At 36.9% G+C, this 19,806-nt stretch overlaps 2 long non-coding RNA genes across 2 annotated transcripts; one reads left to right on the plus strand and one right to left on the minus strand.

The window, feature by feature from the left end:
• The first annotated feature begins 669 nt into the window (after positions 1-669).
• LOC131803963 (uncharacterized) lies at positions 670-1,345 on the plus strand. Its single transcript, XR_009342846.1, has 2 exons — positions 670-1,097; positions 1,154-1,345. It is a non-coding gene; the product is annotated as an uncharacterized LOC131803963 (long non-coding RNA).
• On the minus strand, positions 950-1,638 carry LOC131803964 (uncharacterized). Its single transcript, XR_009342847.1, has 2 exons — positions 1,351-1,638; positions 950-1,278 (listed from the first exon to the last, which is right to left on the minus strand). It is a non-coding gene; the product is annotated as an uncharacterized LOC131803964 (long non-coding RNA).
• Positions 1,639-19,806: the final 18,168 nt, after the last annotated feature.

Genomic DNA, 19,806 nt, shown 5'->3' on the forward strand with positions numbered 1-19,806 from the left:
GATAATTTTTGGGAAATGTTGATATGTGCGTGAGATACCAGATATAGTTGACTTCATCTAATACTGATACAAATATGTTCAAAATTCAAAGTATATAAAACATTTATTTCCAATTTTATAAGAACACTTATATCGAACATTTATTCCATCCTTTGGGGAGGTAACAGTAGGAGTTGGATGATAAATTCCATATTCACATTAGATATCTAATTGAGAAAAATAATTACAGGGTGAGATGAAAGAACTGCAACCAACTTCAGACTGCTGTCGTTTCTAAGCCACTCGTCCGACAGCTGTTAAAATTATTCCAGTGACAGCTCATTATATTGTTTACAAGCGTACAAAAGGACTTTGGTAAGAATTTTCCAGAAAAAAAGTTATTCGTGATGGAATTCAAGCGCGATAGTGCGATTTCTTTATATTTGGCTATCGTTAGAGCACTCCAGCATTTAAATGTGAATAGACCTTTTGTGCTTCGTACCATCGCTCGTTACCGTGATAGTGGTAACGTAGCCCGACGTCAAGGAAGTGGACGGAAGAAAAAAACAACATCAGTAGAAATGGTTCGAAAAGTAAAGAAACGACATGATCGAAAACCGCGTCGAAGTGGCCGAAAAATGGCTCGTGAGCTGAACATATCGCAATATTCCATTCGGCAAATATTAACAGCCTGTTCCACGATCTCGAAAGAAAATTTGTGCGAACGAAGGCTACTCACTCACTTTCGCATAAGAATGCGTTCCACTAACTTTCGTTCTTTCTTTCGCATAGCCTTACGTGATTCAGTGTTGCAAAATATTTTTTGGCAAAATTAATCGCGAAATAAGGCAAAAAAAGCGCCAAATGTCTAATTTAAACGCGAAAAAGCAGCAGTGGCTCTGTCTCAACTGACAGTTCAGTTGTAAACAAACAAATTGTAAATAAACAAACAAAATAAAATTTCTAGTGATTGTGTTCAGATTATTTGTGTTCTTAAAAAAGAAAAAAATGTATATTTCTGTAGCCCTATTTTTTATGGATGATGAGGAGGAGGTTCAAATTGTGCCACGGAGGCATTTAAGAGATGCTTCGAATTTATTTGAAGTACCTAACAACCAGTAAGTATGATTGTATTTTTACATTTTTGAAATAATAAAAAAATGATTTTTTCTAGGTTTGTGTCTTCCAGTGGTCTTCATGGGATTGCCTGCTGCTTCCAAAAATTGGCACTCCTCTGCCGAACTTAGGATTCTCCCCCATATACTCAACTATTGCCCGCAGCTGTGTAGTTTTTTCGTGCTGGAATTGAGAAAATAAAAAAATGTATATTTGTTGTTCACAGATTAAATTGCATTTATTATTTTTACTTACATTTTTCTTTCCATTTTCAATCAAGGAATGTTTATGTTAAAACAATTTTCCTTAATTTTTATCATTCGACAGCAAACACACAAGTGACTGATTTTGACATTTGTGTTCGCATGCGTACGAAAGAAAAAAGATAGTGGAACGCAAAATTACACTGAAACGCTTACGTTTTCGTTCGCTTTGATTTTCGTGCAAATTTTCGTTCTGATGGATTTTAGTGGAACGGAAATCAGCTGTTTGTCGTGTAAAAGTTGTGCGAACGTGTTCTTTCGACATCGTGGAACAGGCTGTAAAAAATGAGCTCAGGGTAAAGCCATTGAAATTCCAAAAAGTCCGAAAACTTACACCGCAACAAAAAGAAAATCGACTCAAAAGAACTAAAGAGTTGCTGGGCCGAAAGTGGTGTACTACCGAATTTGGTTTTCTCCAATGAGAAAATATTGAAAACGAAATGAATGAAAATGTGCACCTTTGGTTGGCTATCAGAACTCAAGCGCCGGCCATGGTGATGGCTTTAACCGCCGATGGTCGCTCTCCGCTCGTATTAATCGACCGTGGCATTAGAATAAATGCCGAATATTATCGCGAAAATATTCCGGAGGGTGTATTAAAGCCTTGGGAACGCAACATTTTGGCGTCAGACCTTGGACATTCCAGCAGGACTCAGCACCATCGCACTCAGTACGTGGCACCCAAGCATGGTTACAAAATGAGGTTCCTCGCTTCATTCCCAGCGCAAAATGGCCATCAAAATCTCCGGATACCAAGCCGTTGGACTATAGTGTCTGGAGTATTTTAAAAAGCAAGGTTGGCACTAAAAAATACCAAAGTGTCGATCATCCCAAGCAAGCGCTTCGCCGGGAATGGGTCAAAATACCGCAGAGCAACATTTGGGCAGGGTGTGACGGTTTTATTGGCCGTTTGAAGGCCATAATTCGTGCCAAAGGTGACCAATTCGAACAAATCTAAACTTTTTCTAAAATTTGATGCTATTCCCGAGATTTTTTGCTTTTATTCAATAAAATTTAAAAAAAGTGCAGAAATTTTGACTTTTGACTTTGTTGCAGTTTTTTTAATTCGAATTTCCGAAAACCCAGCCTTAACGCACTCCTACCAACATTGGCCGACATAAAAAATTTGATGAAATAAATATAGTGGTCATTGGCAACCCTGTGCAACATGTCAAACCTTCCCAACACTAACAGTTCGGCATTAGGCTAACAGTAAGTATAGTGGGGGCAGTAGCAGTAGCATAAGACAACATTTGGTTCACGAACTGTCGGCAAAATGTCTATTTTGTTTACGTTATGCATTTACGGTGACAAAATCACGAACACGAACACGATGAAAACCGAATATTAAACCTATTTTACAAAAATGTTTGTATTTCTAAAAAAAAATAAGAAAAGCTGGATTTAAATTAAAATAATTTTTACAAGAAAATTTAAAAGTTTTCTCCAATTATTTTACAATTGAAGGCAAACTCCTCGCTATATATGGATCTTACCTCACTACGCACTGCAACAAGGACTCTGGCGTGGAACAGTTCCTCTCAATACACAACAAACGCAATCTCATCATCACCTTAATTCGGGCACTGGGCAGCATCAGATAGATGCTCGTCTATCACCCACACATCCTCCTTTCTTCTCGTGGCCAGAAACTGGCAGTTATTGCAACCCATGCAACAAACCCATTTACCCACTTTGACAATAAATATATAATTGTTTGCGTGTGTCTGTGTATGTTACATGTGGAACGCTTTATTTGCGCCTCAAACGAAACGAAACGAAACAAAAAAGAAAAAAAAACAACAAAACATATCAAAAGGATTTTTAGTGCATCAATTTGTGGGTGGATATAAGCCAATGACTGGTTTATTTGTCAGTGTTGAAGGTTGGCTATTAAATGTTCTCTGTCAGCAGGACTCATATGTCTGATGGTGAATTCAAACGTGTTGCACCAACTGAAAATGTCCTCTGAACTTGTTGCGTGTAGACTGAGAGTTGTATGACTGCAAAATATTGTTTAAGGGGAAATTGATGTTGTGGCTCTCAAAGAAAAGTTTTGAGGCAACAACATATGGCCAAGCATAGGGAACAGGTTATTAATGCAACTAAGGATATCAGTTTACAGCGTATTTCCTGGAAATCATAAATAGATTTCAATCTATGTTAGGCACGCCCCTTTTAATATGCGTTAACATGGGTTAAGTGGCGTCGAAAAAAATGTATTTTTTATTAAAAATTATTCCGATATGGTAACGTTTAAGGAGGCCAAATTTGAATCTATATTGAAAATGTAAGTTTTGTAAAAATCTACCGAAAACTCCCATATCTATATATTTTTTTATCGCCAAATCGAAACGACGAGTCGAACATAGAGCGACACAATTTACCTTAGATTAATTAATTAGCGGGTCATGATAAATCGGCTCAGTCGAGGTTGCCCCTAACAGGGATGGTGCATCATGTCATCATAACATTTCTGGCTCATGAACGAGTTAAGAGCGGTCCCAATCAAGAACAAGTAAAAAGCAGCTAAGTTCGGCCGTGTCGATCTTATAATACCCTCCACCATTTGGAAGGAAAAAAACTTAAAACCTTTATATGGGGACTATGCGAAGACGTGGACCTGCATACGAAATTTTTGGTCATAGGCTGTAGTGCCCATTACGAATTTCAAATGCGAAATTTGTCACAATTAAGTGTGAATAAAGTTGCATAAATCATGAAAATACGGAGTATTGGGAGGTACCGTCATATTGGGGGCTATACGAAGTCGTGGACCTACATACGAAATTTTTTGCCATAAGTTGTAGTAAGCATTAAGATTTTTTAATACGAAATTTGAAACGATTTCGTTGAATAATGTTGCTGAAATCGTCAAAATTCAGACTATCGGGGGTACCGTTATATGGGTGTTATACGAAGACGTGGACCTGCATATGAATTTTTTTGCAATAGGTTGTAGTACTATTAGGATCTTCCAGTACGAAATTTAAATCGATTCGGATGAATATTATTGCTGAAATCATCAGGGCCAAATTAACCCAATTGCAGATAAAAGTTTCGGTTTGCCCAAAAGATTAGTTTGGTCGCGACGAAGCAATTGTGGCCTGACTGCTATATTTGTGGATGCCTTGGCACCATCAGTCGTTTCGAATGGGAGTCCAAGTCCACAACAAATGTTAGGTGTGTTAGGATTCACAGTTACGTTACGATTCTCAACATTTTTGATGACGTACAGTCCAATAATTCCACCATCCCATAAACCGCACCAAACTGTGATTTTTTCTGAACGAATTGGCTTAGCTTTTGCAATGCTTCTGGCTGGTCTTCACTCCAGAATCGAAAATTCTGCTTATTTATGTATCCATTGAACCAAAAACAATTTAGAAAACCAGAAAAGAAATTCTAAAGTCGGGCGTGGCCGATTTTATGATACTCTACACCACTTTGCTAATTTAGTAGAGCTGCGCATAGCAATTAAAAGTTTTTTATGGGAGAATTCAATCATACACGCGATGATTATAATTATAATTTAAAGTTCACAGGACTAAATATGCCGAAGTATTTGTATCTTTTAAATTCGGACTTGTATTGCCCATTTGGGAGCTATATCCAAATCTGAACCGATCTCGATAAAATTTGGCAAAGACATTTGTGAGCTGTATTTTATATATTTCCCCAAATATTGGTGTTGCAGAGTGCATATTACGGCTGCGGAGGACAAAAATAACAAATCGGATGAACAATATATATGAGCCAATCTTCACCAAATTAGGCATACTAGCTTCTAGACTCAATTCTGTCGTATGCGCCAAATCCCATTTGGGCAAGTATTAGTCGTTTGGTGCACAATAAAAGGTAAATTGGCTGAAGTTATATATGGGAACTATATCCAAAACTGAACCGATTTCGATAAAATTTAGCAAAGGTATTTCTGAGCTGTATTTGATATATTTCCCCAAATATTGTTGTTGCAGAGTGCATATTACAGCTGCGGAGGACAAAAATAAGAAATCGGATGAACAATATATATGGGAGCTATAGCTATATCTGAACCGATTTCGATCAAATTTGGCATACTTATTTTCAGGCCAAATTTAGTTGTATGTGTAAAATTCCATACTATTTGGGCTCATGTTAGACGTTTGGTGCACAATAAAAAGCAAATCGGACGAAGATATATATGGGAGCTATATCTAAATTTTAACCGATTATCTCCAAGTTCAATAGGGTTCGTCCTTGGGCCAAACAAATGGCTTGTGCAAAATTTCATCTCAATCTGCTAGTAAATGCGACCTGCATTTTTTCACAAGAATACGTGGACAGACGGACTGATATTCATAAATCAACTCAGAAAGTGATTCTATGCAGATCATCAAAGGGAACTATGGGTCTATCTCGTTTCCTTTTGCCTGTTACAAACAAATGCACAAAGACATAATATCCTGACCACCTTGTGGTGTAGAGTATAAATATCAGTTGGTTTGCCACCAGCTGTAAGTAAGTATTTTAAATTGTGAACCTTTGTGGAAGAGGTACCAGAAGGGGTGGGCCAATGTTTATTATCTTTATGCCAGATCTTGTATTAATAAAAATTTCGCGATGTGTGAAATTGTAAGGGTATAAGAAGCTTATGTCGTATTTTATTTGCGTTGTGGTTATTCAAAATGTTGACCCTTAAATGGCAGGCACGAGAAAACCTGGAACCACGAGAAAACCTGGAACCAACACCCGATCTTGTGGAAATAAAACTGTTGAGATTTGTCGAACCTAAAGAGAAAAGAATGCTTATTTCGCATTTTATGAAATAATTCATAATTTTGACCCGTTGAGAGTTAGGTACCAGAGGGAGTGGTCCAACATATTCCATCTTCATATCAAGTCCTGTGTTAGTAGAAATATTGTGCTGTGCCGAGTTTGAAAGTGATCGAATGTTCACTTCGCGTTTTATGAGCTTCATTGTTATTGAAAGTTTTGACCCGTTGTGGGGGGTAGGAACCGGAAGGAGCTGTCGGATATACTCGATATCCACACATGATCTCGTGTTGGTAGAAATATTAGGATGTGTGAAGAGAATACGTTGCTTATTTCGAATTTTATGAGAGTTATAATCATTCAAAATGCTAACCTTTTGTGAGGGAGGTATATGATGGAGTGGACCGATATTTCCCACTTTCATACCTGACCTAGGACTAAGTAAAATATTGGGATTTGCAATGTTTGCACAAAATTCAATAATGCCTGTTTGCTGTATACGGTAAATTATTTTCTGTGAAATTGTTGACCACTAGTGGGGAGGTACCAGAAGGTGTGGAGAACCTACGCCTCTTTAGACCAACTCCGTTCCATGACATTTGGAGTCGATCTAGGGATGCCCGTCCGTCTGTCTGTCTTTCTGGCTCGCTGGTCCGCACGATAACTCTCGAAGGTAGTCTCTGATTTGGTCCAAACTAGGTACATCGTAATATTGTAGTCAAATTTAGATCGAGTTTGGAGATGGACAATATCAGTCCAATCTTTGTGGTACCTCCCCCACAAAATGTCAACATCTTCAACACAAAAATGAATATTTCACTGCACACAATGATAGAGGATAGTCCGATTTTGCTTCAACTTTGTAAATTCTAATATTTGCTTCAGTAATAGCTCAGGTGCGAAAATGGACAATATCGGTTTCCTTCATCAAGTACCTCCCCCACAAAGGGTCAAAATTATTAATGATTATAACTTCTATAAAATGTGATTTAAGAGTCAGATTGTCTTCAAGTTTATTACCGTGGCATTAGAATAAATGACGAATATTATCGCGAAAATATTCTGCAGGGTGTATTAAGGCCTTGGGCACGCAAACATTTTGGCCGCAGACTTTGGACATTCCAACAGGACTCAGTACCATCGCACTCAGCACGCGCCACCCAAGAATGGTTACAAAAATAGGTTCCTCGCTTCATTTCCAGCGCTCAATGGCCACCAAAATCTCCGGATCCGTTGGACTATTGTGTCTGGAGTATTTTGGAAAGCAAGGTAGGCACTAAAAAATACCAAAGTGTCGATCACCTCAAGCAAGCGCTTCGCCGGGAATGGGCCAAAAAATACCGCAGAGCAACATTCCGGCAGTGTGTGACGGTTTCATTGGCGTTTGAAGGCTATAATTCGAGTCAAAGGTGAACAATTCGAACAAATCTAAATTTATTCTAAAATTTAATGCTATTTCCGATATTTTTTGCTTTCATTCAATAAATTTTAACAAAAAATGTAAAAATTATGGCCTTTGACTTCGTTGCATTTTTTTTAACTCATCCTGTATTTCGCAAGGTTTGAGATAGTGCTTCGAAATTTTTCATAAATCTTTGGATTATATCCAGAAATTTGTAAACAAAACGAGTGATATCGGTTGCAAAATTTTCTTGTGGTTCGAACTCTTAAATATACCTCAGTTATGAAATGATGGGAAGGTCGTTAGATTTTAAGCAGCACTTGTGGAAGGACTACACACTGGGGAGTAAAAAAGTCATATTAATTACATTAAAGCGCATTTTCGGTTACTAAAAAGTGGGTGTTAAATTTCGCTGTGTCTCAAGTATGCTAGTTTCAAAACTGCACCTTTGATCGTTAGTGTGACCTAGAGTGCCTAAATATTAACGAATTCCCCCGATTAAACCTTATCCTACTGAGATAAAGCAGTTGCTGTCCATAGGTATACATAAATATGTGCATAAAACTAATGCGTTCAGCAGGAATGCAAAACAACGAAACATTTTTCATTCAACATTTTATTTCTGCAAAGCACAACACATACATGAACAGGACCCCTCCCAATGTGGTGGGGAAACAAATAATCCAACATTTCTCTTATACAAACAAGTACCTCAAACACAACACATGTCTGTGGATCTCTCCTGCAGCATGTTGCAAGCGAACAACAACTTTCTCTTGGTATAAAGAAAAAAAAAACATATCGTGTTTACAACAATTAAACTTCCACACCGAGGACCTAGACCTACACCATTAATTTTTTGGGGAGAGGGCAGTGGTGGAATCTACCAGACACACATTCCGTGGTGGCACACAACATTTGCGGTGATTGTCGCTGGTAAAGCCAGCTTTACTGAGTGTGGGAGATAGGCACGTGATGGACTTCAAAAAGATATTAAACCAACACTTATACGGCATTACATTAATGCTGTCGTTTTTATTTCGATTTCTTTTGACAACAGTAACACTGAGATACATGTGAAAATACGGCAGCAGTAAAATGTGAGATGCTTTATTATTTCATGGGAGAATTTAATTTCCAGTTATTTAAAAGAAGCATCCGCATTGTCTGATGATCGATCATGATTGAAAAATAAGTTTTGGTCATATGTTGCATTAGTGCCACTATGTATACTTTCGACAGTAGAAGGTATGGAGGGTATGGAGCGTAAAATTCTATAACGATTTAGACATGCTCGTTTGTGGTAATTATTCCTGATTTTTGAAGGGATCGACCAAATGACTCAAATTTGGCTCATGATTGATTGAAAATGGAATATATCAGTTCGAGTTTTGTTATAGCCCCACATAACGGTACCGCGTTACAGATATTTTTATACCCTCCACCAAAAAAGTATGGAGGATATATTAAGTTCGTCATTCCGTTTGTAACTCATCGAAATAATCATTTTAGACCCAACAAAGTATATATATTCTTGATCAGCGTAAAATTCTAAGACGATTTAGCCCTGTCCGTCCGTCTGTCCGTCCGTCCGTATGTCCGTCTGTTGTAATCACGCTACAGTCTAAACGAATTAAGATAGGAAGCTAAAACTTTGCACAGATCTCTCTTTTGTCTGTAGGCAGGTCAAGTTCGAAGATGGGCTATATCGGTCCACGATATCGTATAGCCTCCATATAACGGTACCCCCGATATTCGGTATTTTGATGATGTTAGCCACATTTTTCAACGGAATTGTCTGAAAATCCACATAAGGAGTTCCTTGTGGGTACTTTATACCTCGGCAGGGAATTATCTTTATAGATTCACAATATCGTATAGCCCCCATATAACGGTACCCCCCGATATTCGGTATTTTGATGATTTTACCCACATTTTTCAACGGAATTGTCTGAAAATCCACACAAGGAGTTCCTTGTGGGTACTTTATACCTCGGCAGAGAATTATCTTTATAGGTTCACAATATCGTATAGCCCCCATATAACGGTACCCCCACGGTATTCGATATTTTGATGATTTTTGCCACATTTTTCAATGGAATTGTCTGAAATTCCACAAAAGGAGTCCCTTGTGGGCATTTTACCTCCACAAAAAGAATTGTCTATATAGGTCCACGATATCGTATATCCCCATCGTATATACCACTAAAATTTAGTGGTAGTGCAATTTTTTTTTTTAAATATCACTAAAGGATTAGTGGTAGTGCAATTTATTTTTCACTACCACTAACCCTTTAGTGGTAGTGGAATTAAAAATTGCACTGCCACTAATTATTTAATTCTTAGTGCACTATAAATTTAGTGCAATATGCCCAAGCCTGCTCCATATATCGGCACCTTCCTATAATAGATATTTTAAAGATTTTAAAAGAATTTTTATTGGATTTATTTTTTTGAAAATTTTCTAATTCGTTCCAAATGGTGGAGGGTATTCAAAGTTCGGCCCGGCCGAACTTACTGCTTTTTTACTTGTTAAGTATTGCGAAATATTTTTTTTTTTTTTTTTGATTGGGGTCTACATTTGTAGACCTCAATTTTTATACCCCCTACCAAACTACTCATGTCAGACCCAACAAAGTATATATATTTTTCATCAGGGTAATTCTAAGTCAATTTTGCGACGTCCGTTTGTCTGCACGCACTATAATGTTTGTAGCACAAAAATGTTGCACACATGTGTATTTTGCAGGTTAAGTTCGTAAATGGACCATGTTTTCATATAGCTCCTATATAACGGTACCTCCCGATATTCGGTATTTTAAAGATTTTAGGTATATTTTGTACCGGAATCTTTTCAAATTTCGTATTTAAAGTTCGTAATGGGTACTCCAGCCTATGACAAAAAATTGCGTATGTAGGTCCGCATCTTCGTATAGCCCCATACAACGGTACCTCCTAATATTCGGTATTTTGATGATTTTAGCTACAGTATTTCAAATTTTGTGTTTAAAGTTCGTAATGGGTACTACAGCCCATAACAAAAAGATTCCGTCTGCAAGTCCCCATATAATGGTTTGCATTTAGGCCCTATTTTCCAATGGATTTCAAATTTAAAATTTTCAATTTCTTTCTAAATGGTGGAGGGAATTAAAAGTTCGATCCGGCCGAACTTAGTAGATATTTAAAAAGTTCCTACGTGAATTTTAAATTTTTATGCAAACTTGCCAAAGTACCTTTATGTGGTTAAGGATTTAAAAAAGGCTCTAACAAAAATATGCTCTTATTTCCTCTTTCAAATTTTCAAACATTAACAAATTTTCTAACATTAATAAATATCTAACAAGAATAAAAGTGCATGTCATTTCCAATAATCGGTATTTTTACGTTTCAAAGACATGTCATATCCGTATAGGCATTCTGGATTTTTAGCAAAACAAAAAAAGATTCATTCGGACATATTTTTCAATTTTAGGTCATCGGTCTAATCCCTTTCGAACGAACGAGTCCGACATGTCATGCCATGCCTCATCGAAATAAAAGAGGTCCAGAATCCAGTTATTTTTGGACAAAATAAGTTTCAGGATATTTGGAGCCGAGCTAGCCATGTCGTTCTGGCCGTCTGTCTGTTCATCTGACAACTCTAAAAAAGAGGTTTCCGATTTGATTGTAATATTTTTTCCAAACTTAGATCTATAGGCAATATCGGGGTACTCCATTTTATACCTCCTTCACGAAAGTTAAAAATAAAACAAGTAAGCAAAGGCTACAGTCGAGCGGGGCCGACCGTTGAATACCCTACAACACTATAATAAACGATACTGTTTATATAGGCGAGATACTCGAAAGAATTCCACAAGATATTGTGACAAATTATAAAAGAAAACCATCAGGTTTCGTTCTCTAATTTTCGAATAATAGCAACTTAAACTAATTTGCTCATTTCCAATTTATTGGTGGATGTTGCACGTTAATGGTCTTCCTAGATCTGGAACCAATATTTCCCAAAGACCTATAATCTCTCAGAAGTGGCAAAAGATTAACATTTATTATTGGTTTTTGACTGAAACGCATCTATATGAGATACAGACATTTGACTATATTCTTCAACGAAATCAGCGTTAACGAAATAGTCAGAAGTGCGTCTCAATTTTGCAGTTTTTCGGTCCATTTCAACCCCTAAATATATTGCGATCATCTCCAAAAAGAGTAGGCTTCTATTCTGACCCTCATCTTATCCCCATGAAAAATTTCGTAAGGATCGGGCCATAAATGCGATCTGTATATGATATCCTGATATCCTATCTACTTAGTTTTGTTAGCTGTAGAAATATTACCAAATGTTTAATTCAAAATGAAAATATGCCAAAAATATGCCAAAATTGAAAAAATGTGAGAAAATGTTACAAAGTCAATATTTTCATCATTAGAGAGATATTTTTATGCGATTTTTTTAGACGTTTTTTCTTTCCTGCCAAGAGGCCATTCTGAATTAATGAGAACTGTCGAAATCAGTTCAGCCGTTTTCGACATATAAGAGATCTTTCAAGCATATCTTCTTTGATAGACATATATATCGCACATATTTTGCTATATATCCGATTTGTTGGATGTTAACATCAATGTAAAGATCAAAAGTAACCTTGTCATGGCTTCGTGATTTCGCCGGGATTAAAATTATTCGCGGTTTAATGAAAATGTTGAATTTTTTCAACACAAAAGATATGGTATATTTTACCCGCTAAATATCATCCGATGACCACCCTAATTGGTGGGCTTCTTCTCCGTCCTAAACTCTAGCTACATACGAAATTCCGATTGATCGATTGGTCTATAATTGCGACCTGTATAGCTACTGCAAAATCGACATTTTTTCAGTATTTGGTCCATTTCAACCCCTAAACATTTGGCGCTCATCTCCAAAAGAAATAGGCTTCTATTCTGATTCAAACCCCACCTTCATTTTAAATTTCGTGAAGATCGGACCATAATTGCGACCTGTAGAGTGATTACAAATTAACATGGACAGACGGACGAACGGACATACATAGCTAGATCGACTCAGCTCGGTGAGCTAGGAAGATCCATATATACTTTCCTATATGGGAAACCAATATTTCGAGGTGTTACATAAATTCTGGCCCAATCAAACTTATAATACCCCCAACACATAGTGTTATAGGGTATAATTAACATAACTCTCGTATTGTATGAGGTCGATGTTGGCCTAAGTTAGAACGAGTGTAAAAATCGAATATATCGATCATCTATCGACAGATTGGCAGAATGACTTAATGGTTCAGCAACGCCCAGACGAAACGGCTGAAACTAGAATCTTAGCATTTTTGATTAAGGTCACTCTTGGTCCGAAGTTGTCAGATAAGGCTGGGTATTAGGAAACACGTACTAGAACGGTAGAAAAAAGGTATTAAATATGGTATCCTTAGTATTTGACGAACCAGTAGGGCTAGAACTCTTAAATTTGGAACATGTATGGTGGATGTTCCAAAGAGTTTTTTTGGGAAATTCTAAAGATACTAAAATATACTACAATTTATGCTTGAAATCTGAAATTTAGTATAAGGGTCCCTGTTCATGTGTAGTCTGGACATATGGAGGTGATTTCGGAAATGTGTGCTATAATATAAAGTTCGAAAAGTACCAAATCTTAATAAATTTGGTATTGGATGAAGGGGTAGTGAATCATTAAATTTAAAATTGAGTCTCTGTTGGCATCTGGAATTGAGATATGGAGGTGTTTTGGAAATGTGTACTATAATTGTTCGAAAAGTACTAATTGGTACTAATGTCGTTAAGTGAATCGATAGAGTTTTAATCCCGAAATGTTATATTGAGGTCCTTGTTGGTATATGGTGTCGGGATCTGGTGGCGGTTTTGCAAATGTGTACTATATTTGTTCGAAAAGTACTAAATGGTATTAAGATTAAATCACTGTTGGTGTCTTGGATGCAGGGACGTAGATTGTGTATTATATATTACAAAATTTGGTATTGGGTGAAGGAAATAGCTGAAATTCCGAAATCTTGATATTTAGGCCACTGTTGGTTTTTATACCCTACACTACACTGTGGTCAGGTATATTATGTAACATAGAGATGGAAGCTAGATAGATCCATACTTCCTTTTAATGATCCAATGATCTAGAATCACATTCTGAGTCGATTTATGCATGTCGTGAACCTATACATACAACGCTTCGGCAACTGAGCTAGAACCCATTAGGACACACAAATACCAATTTTTAGATAAATTCGCGAAGAAATGTAGCAAAAATCATCAAAATACCGAATATCTCGAGGTACCATAATATGGGGGCTATACCAAATCGTGGACCTATGCATGCAATGCTTCGCCACCGGATCTAGAACCTTTTATGACAAACAAATACCAATTTTTAGACAAATCCTTGGAAAAATGTGGCAAAAATCATCAAAATACCAAAAATCGGGAGGTACCGTTATATGGGGGCTATACCAAAGTGGACCCAGAGATAAAATATTTTGCCACACGAACTGGGACACAATATGATCTACAAATGCCAATTTTTAGACAAATCCTTGGAAAAATGTGGCAAAAATCATCAAAATACCAAAAATCGGGAGGTACCGTTATATGGGGGCTATACCAAAGTGGACCCAAAGATAAAATATTTTGCCACACGAATTAGGACCCATTATGACCTACAAATACCAATTTTCATACAAATCCTTGAAAAAATTAGGCAAAAATCATGAAAATACCAAAAATCGGGAGGTACCGTTATATGGGGGCTATGCGAAAACGTGGACCAATATATCTCATTTTCAATACCAACCATACTAGACACAATACAAATTGTTCTGGTAAATTTTGACACTCTACGTCAAATAATGTGGGCTGTATCTTGATTTCTATAGACAGACAGACGGACTTCGTTAAATCGACTTAGAATTTTATCCTGATTATGAATATATATACATTATGGGGTCTACGACGAATATTTAGGGATGTTTCGAACGTAATAACAAAGTTAATATACCCTCATTTCCAAGGTGGAGGGTATAGAAATTGGGCTTAACTTCTATTCCCATTGTAACAATTCTGAGACTTTCTTGCAGTACAATGGCGAAATTGTCATGCATTTGTCGGATGGAAAAATTTTGCATTTATTGCACAAATTATGAAAAGAATAGCATTTCTCTCCTGCAGTTTGCTCCTGCAACTGTAGAGAAAAAAACCTTTCGATTTGGTTTTATTTTGCAACAGAAATGTTATTTCTATTTCCACCCGTCTTCATTATTTACTTTTTGATTTCAATGGCACAAAACAAAAAAGTTGTTGATAGCCATGTACACACGCTTATTAGTATCTTAAAAAAGTGGACGAAAAAAAAAACTAGAAAGTTGTATCGTTAACATTATCGTTAAGTGTATTGCAACAAGACACACATACACACACACGCATGCAACCACATGAAGGACATATCACAATTTTAATGTCCCATTTTAAAATATGACTATTTGTATAGTTTTTACACACTTTTGCATAAAAATGTATCCATGCATTTCCCCACTAAAAACGGATATGCAATATACGACAGACACTTACATATATAAGCGAGCACGCACCCGCCCTGCCGCCCAAGGTATGGAGAGGCGAAATGCAAAACATACAACAGTTATGCCACACAAATGAAGGCCATATTTCCATTGCCAGACAGACAGACGAAACTTCATTCACAACGGTCTTGACTTTGAATATTCTCCGTTGCAGCTGTCTGCCTGACGGCCTGTCTTTGAATGTTTCTATTTTCATTTCATTTTGATTATTTTTTTGCTTTTTTTTTGGTTTGTTTTTTGTGCGGCGTATTTGCCTGGTCTATGTTTTTGGATTTCGATTACATAATTTTGAAATGTTGACGCATATTGTTTGTTCCAGACACATTCGCATTTGTGTCTGTTTTTGTTGCTGTTGCATAGTTAACAATTTTAATGGCAAAAGCCGTAAAACAGAGGAATGAGGAAGTTAAAGTTGATGGAATTAAAGACAGGGTAAAATATTACAGAAAGGTTGATAATATTTCTTATTACGCATTTGAACAGTTATACTAGAATGATGGACTAATAGATAGGAACTTGTAAGATCCAATACAAATTGGGTGAGCAAATGTGTAAATCTCAACACTGCCTGTATTCACAACTAGATGCACTATGCGCTACCAATGGGCTTAAAGTAATGAGAATTGTAGCCTCCTGCATTCAATTTTTCCAAAATGACAAGAGACCCGCCACCAAAATTCGAAGGAAAGGTTTCGCCCATTTTTTGCACTTTTAACTTAATATTCTTTGGAATTTATGTATTTTAGGTATATCGTGTCTTCAACAATATTACTGACAAGAACGCTTTGAAATCCGTTAAAAATTCAGTTTAAATTTTAAAAATACCGAATATAGCTGTTATTTTAGGGCCCACGGACCCTCCACCATAGTATGGAGGGTATATCAAGTTTGTCATTCCGTTTGTAACACCTCGAAATATAAATTCTAGATGCCACAAAATATATGTATTTTTTTTTTTTTTTTTTTTTTTTTGATCAGCATAAAATTCTATCTTGATTTATCGACGTCCGTCCGTCTATCCATCTGTCCGTCTGCACGTCTGCGAAAATCACTCTAGCTTCCGAACGAATTGAAGAAGATTGATAATATTTTACTCAAATATATATATTATGTATGCGGGACTTTTGGTATTGAAAATGGGCCATTTATTGGTATAGCCCCAGGTTTTGGTATAGCCCCCTCCTCTCGATATTATGTATTTTGATGATTTTAGCGACAATATTCATCGGAATTGTTTCAAATTTGATATTTAAACTTCAAAATGGATACTACAGCCTAAAACAGAAATTTGTTTGTGCAGGTCCACGTCTTCATATAGACCCCATATAACGGTACCACCCGATATTCGGTACTTTGTTGATTGTAGCGACATTATTCATCGGAATTCTTTCAAATTTGGTATTTGATATTCGTAATGGATACTACAGCCTATGACAGAAAATTATCTGTGCAGCTCCACGTATTCGTATAGCCCCCATATAACGGTACCTCCAGATATTCGGTTTTTTGATGATTTTAGCGATATTATTTACCGGAATTGTTTTAAATTTGGTATTTGAAGTTCGTAATGGATAGTATACATCCTAACACAGAAAATTGTCTGTGCAGCTCCACGTTTTCGTATAGCCCCCCTATAAGGGTACCTCCCGATATTCGGTTTTTTTGATGATTTTAGCTACATTATCCACCGATTTTTTTTAAGTTTCGCCTTTGAATATTATAATGGTATTTGACAAAATTGCCTATGCAGGTCCATGTCGTCGTATAGAACCAAATGTAACAGCTACATTCGGTATATTTATGGGGAGGTGGTTTTGGAATTTTACAGGGTGAGATAAAAAACTGCAACAAAGTCTAACGCCATAATTTTTAATTTTTTTTCTGAATTTTATTGAATGAAAGCAAAAAATGTCCTAAATAGCATCACATTTTAGAATAAGCTTAGATTTGTTCGAATTGGTCACCTTTGGCACGAATTATGGCCCTCAAACGACCAATGAAACCGTCACTCGCTGCTCGAATGTTGCTCAGCGGTATTTTGACCCATTCCCGGCGATTTTGACCCATTGAAGTGATCGACACTTTGGTATTTTTTAGTGGCAACCTTGCTTTAAAAAATACTCCAGACATAATAGCCCAAGGAATTGGTATCCGTAAATTTTGGTGGCCATTGTGCGCTGGAAATGAAGCGAAAAACCTCATTTTCTAACCATTCTTGGGTGGCGCGTACTGAGTGCGAAGGTGCTGAGTTCTGTTGGAATGTCCAAGGTCTGCAGCCAAAATGTTTGCGTGGCCAAGGCTTTAATACACCATCCAGAATATTTTCCCCATAATATTCGGCATTTATTCTGATGCCACGGTCCATTAATACGAGCGACTATCGGCTGTTATGGCGCCCTACACAATCTCCTTGAGTTCTGGTGGCAAACCGAAGGTGCACATTTTCAGCTGACCTCTTGGGCAAGTAAACACGATCTCACCAAATTCCTTTTGTACGCTTGTAAACAATATAATGAGCTGGCACTGATATTATTTTAACAGCTGTCGGACGAGTGGCTTAGAAATGACAGCTGTCTGAACTTGATTGCAGTTATTTCAAATATCCAAAAACTTCTGTCAGTAGAATATCTCGCATAAAAATGTGATGTGTCAATCGTTTCCTTCTTCTTGCCTCTCCAAAAAAGGGCTGTCAATTTTAATTAATGTAACCCTCGTAAAATGCCATATTTTTCCCCAGTTCTTTCCAAAGTTAACATTTTGTGTTATGATGGTCCCATCATTGTGCTATGTTCCCCCAAAAACGGTAGGCATGCATTAACCAGTAAGCAAAGGCTATAGTCGTGCGGAGCCGACCATGTGATACCCTACAACACTACAATGTTAGAAGCCCCCTTATGTCCAAATCCATTTTGGAATATTTCGTGACGGAACACTGCCCAGATATTACCCTCAGCATTTTGAACAGAGACATTCGCCCAATATTTACACACTCCGTCGTGTTGTTAGTTGTTGTGGTCCATTTTTAATCCAAATGTAATCCAATGGTCAACCAAAATGCTAAAATTATTCCCTGTCCATAACTCTCTTCTCAGGTGTGTCGATTGGCTTCAATTGTGTGATCAGGAATTTTTTTTCTGTTTTTGGTCCATTTTAACCACTAAACATATTGCAGGCATCTTTGAAAATAACAGGCCTAGCCCTTCTGAGCCTAACCCTACCCATGTAAAAATATTCGTGAGGATCGGACGATAATTGCAGACTGTATATAATAACCAAAACCCGTGTTGTAAAGTGAAAAAATATTACAAAATGTATACCTTCATATTATAAGTCAAATTAAAAAAATCGCATGCGATAAAATATATGAAAAAATAAAAAAAATGTCACAAACTATTACAAAATCTATAATAACACCATTATTGGCAAATTTTTATGCAATTTTTTTTTTTTAGATTTTATTCTCTTACGCCAATAGGGAATTCTGAATTGACAAAATTTGTCAAAATCGGTCTATCCATTCTTGAGATATAAGCGTTCTAGCTAACATCCCCTTCCTTTGTATATACGTATTGTATATATATCGCTATATATATCTGATATATTTACCATCGGCATCTACGTAACGGTCAGGATTGACCTGTTCGTCTATTTGTGATTTCGCCGGAATTAAAAATATTCGCGGTTTAATGGAAAATTTGCGGTTTATTTAACAGAAATGTTATGGTCTATTTCACCCACTAAATATGACCACCAAAATTCGAAGGCTTCTGCGCAGCCTGAAGCTCTAGCCCCACGCTAACTTCTGCTTCGAGTGTTCCATAATTGCGTCCTGTAGAGCAACTGCAAAATCAGGAAATTTTTCAGTTTTTGGTCCATTTCAACCCCTAAATATTATGCGATCATCTCCAAAAGAAATAGGGTTCTATTCTGGCTCTAGCCCGACCTCCATTCTAAATTTTGTGACTACCTGTAGAGTGATTACAAATTAACATGGATAGACGGACGGACGGACATACATAGCTAGATCAACTCAGCTCGGATATATACTTTCCTATGTGGGAAACCAATATTTCGAGGTGTTACATAATTGTTTGCCCAATCAAACTTATAATACCCCCAACACATAGTGTTGTAGGGTATAATGATCCATTACTGATGATACATATGTGTGTCAGAACACCGGTAACAAATTTCTGTATCAGTTTTAAAAAGAAAATCATTCAATTTCAGTGACTAAAGATCAATGTTGCCCTCAAATTTTAGCCAGGTAATGCAAATCAGTTGCAACGAAAATAGCCAAATATAAGAATATGTCGTTATATGTTCGCAAATTCACAGGACCTTGGTTGTTTGCTGGATATGGATATGATGATGACTCTTGTTATTCAATGAATGAATGAATAAACGCAGGCAACCAGGACAGGCAGTGCTGATATGGCGAAGTGGGGGAGGGTGATTTCAAATAAACAAACAATACGTTGCGAATTTTTCACGTATCCTTTGGAAATGTCGCAACCCATGTAGACAGACATAGATACATACATACAAACAGGAAGGCGGACATACTAAATATCAGACAACTCAACGAGGAATTTCAGGGGGCGCGCGGCAGAGACGCTTGTTTCGCGAACAGACAAACTGTTATGTCAAAATTTACAACATTTTGCAAAAGTTG

This window comes from Musca domestica, unplaced genomic scaffold (genome assembly GCF_030504385.1).
Source record: "Musca domestica strain aabys unplaced genomic scaffold, Musca_domestica.polishedcontigs.V.1.1 36, whole genome shotgun sequence".
Taxonomy (NCBI): domain Eukaryota; kingdom Metazoa; phylum Arthropoda; class Insecta; order Diptera; family Muscidae; genus Musca; species Musca domestica.